Consider the following 2500-nt stretch of genomic DNA (forward strand, 5'->3'; position numbering starts at 1 on the left):
GTGTGAGTGTGTTTTTTGTTTTTAGTGTGCCCTTCTTCAATTTTTTTTCTAGGAGTTATCCCTGTTTCTACCTCTTTTTTAGTTTATTTTTCTGGATAAAGGGAAGTGGGGGGGGGGTGTTGCCTGTTTTATTTGTTTGCTGCTATGACATCCAAATTGGACCGGAAGTAGTCTTCAGTGTCATAATGCCAATGGAGTTATATATATAGTGTTAAACGGACAGCAGTTTTCATTTGATACCAGCGTGACTCAGCGGTAGGGTCTTTGCTTCGTACCCGAAAGATAACGAGTTCTACAACCCGCCGCTGCGCTGTGTGGCCTTGAACAAGTCAGCTCGCCCTAGGTCAATTTGCGGCGTTGCACTGCGGCTACGCCTGGGTTATTCCAGTCTTCCCTTGGAATAGACATTAGAGACAAATTTCCCATTTGGGATGAATAAAGGGAATTTAGTATAATATCAGTAATTTAATAAGTATTATTATTATTGAAAGTTATCTTTCTTATGCAATAGTGTATGAACAAGATCTCTACAAAGTCTGTCAGCATTTCGTATGACCAAATACTCATTCATAACGGAATCCAATAGGTCAATGAGTCTTCCACAATAACACAACGCCAGGGATATGGCTCATGTGATCATTGTCGCCATTTTATTTGCAGGGCAAATTCCGCATGCCTTGACTTTGTAAAAAGACAAGACAACGTACCACTCGTCAATATACATAACACTTAAGATGTGGTATTTCTCCTCTATTTTCTTTTATTTTATTTAATAATTTTATTTATCGTTTTGGGATTTACTTTTGCTATTTATCTATTTATTCATATAGATTTATTTATTCATTTATTTCAGTATTTACCTATCTGTTTTATTTATTTAGTTAGTAGCTTTTCTTTAGTCAATTATTGATTTTTACATAATTCAATTTAATTGGAAAATCTATGTCCGAGTTATTTTGGCAATTGCATAAGAATATACATGTGAATATATTAAATGATTCACTAAACAAAAAGGACAGTTTACAAACTTTGGCTCGTTAATACGTATGAACAAGTTCTTATCCGAGTCTGATTCCAGTAAAGTAATAACACAGTGAAGTTAACTTTCACGATAACAAAACGTTATGGAAAGACGTAATGTAAATGTTGCTGCTCGAAGCTCGAAGCAATAAAAAAAAACAATGTCAAACTGAATGTAAGCTTCAAGTTAAGATACGAAAACGTATATAATGGACGTTTCGGGTTTACCCTTTATCAACAAAAAAACAGGATGAATAAAACGCTACAGATGAGTGAGATAATGTGGTAGTGGCGTTGTTAAGATAAAAAAACGTAATGTGACTTATTTGCAGGTCTGGTGTATTGGGCTCATTGTTGTGCGGTTATGTGGTCTTGTGATATGACACTCGCTTTCGGAAGGTCCTGAGTTCGAGCATCGCTCGACTCATAGTTGAGTCCTTGGAAAAAGGTTCTTTATTCACATTCTCTCACCGTACTCAGGTGTAAAATGAGTACATGGCCGTTAACAGCGTTGTCTGTGTCGGAAAAAATTGTAATATCGCCTGACAGGCGTCATGTCTCGTTCTACATGTTAAATGTTGCTGTTGGTCAGGTACCCAAAGCGCTTTGAGCACGTTAAGTGGATATTGCGCTATATAAAAGTTCATTATTGTTATCAAACTATTCTTAAACCAACACAAAGTATTGTCCATTACATCAATGTTAAATAAAGCCCATTATTGTGTTTGGTTATCTGACCCGGAAATAAATATCTGCGATAAGACGTCTTATGGTCATCGTCACCAAACCATTAATTTACTGATAGAGCTTCACAATACTAGACTTTTCATGAAGAGGAGCGCAGATGACAACGCACAGCCATAACTCGCCAACCTCCATAAAACATGTGTCTTACAATTCCCTTCCAGCTTCACAATACTAGACTTTTCATGAAGAGGAGCGCAGATGACAACGTACAACCACAACTCGCCAACCTCCATAAAACATGTGTCTCACAATTCCCCTCCAGCTTCACAATACTAGACTTTTCATGAAGAGGAGCGCAGATGACAACGTACAATCACAACTCTTCAACCTCCATAAAACATATGTCTCACAATTCCCTTCCAGCTTCACAATACTAGACTTTTCATGAAGAGGAGCGCAGATGACAACGTACAGCCATAACTCGCCAACCTCCATAAAACATGTGTCTTACAATTCTCTTCCAGCTTCACAATACTAGACTTTTCATGAAGAGGAGCGCAGATGACAACGTACAACCACAACTCTTCAACCTCCATAAAACATGTGTCTTACAATTCCCTTCCAATTTTCCACCAATTATTAATTCCCTGAGCAAAGAGGATAAATTATTATAGTCTACATATTCCGTCTCTTTTGTATATCTAATCTAGACAACATTCAATCGTCGTCCACCAAGGAAAAAAGGAAAAACCTCAAAAAAATCAATATCGCCATCACGCTGTGTGACGAGCTA

General features: G+C 37.4%; 1 protein-coding gene across 3 annotated transcripts in view; it reads right to left on the reverse strand.

Moving 5' to 3' along the window:
* LOC144967856 (uncharacterized) overlaps positions 1-2500 on the reverse strand; it is a 177026-nt gene that overhangs the window by 97258 nt on the left and 77268 nt on the right. The window lies entirely within an intron of this gene.

Source organism: Berghia stephanieae, chromosome 3 (genome assembly GCF_034508935.2).
Source record: "Berghia stephanieae isolate SIO BIC M18660-M18661 chromosome 3, UCSD_Bste_1.3, whole genome shotgun sequence".
Taxonomy (NCBI): Eukaryota; Metazoa; Mollusca; class Gastropoda; order Nudibranchia; family Aeolidiidae; genus Berghia; species Berghia stephanieae.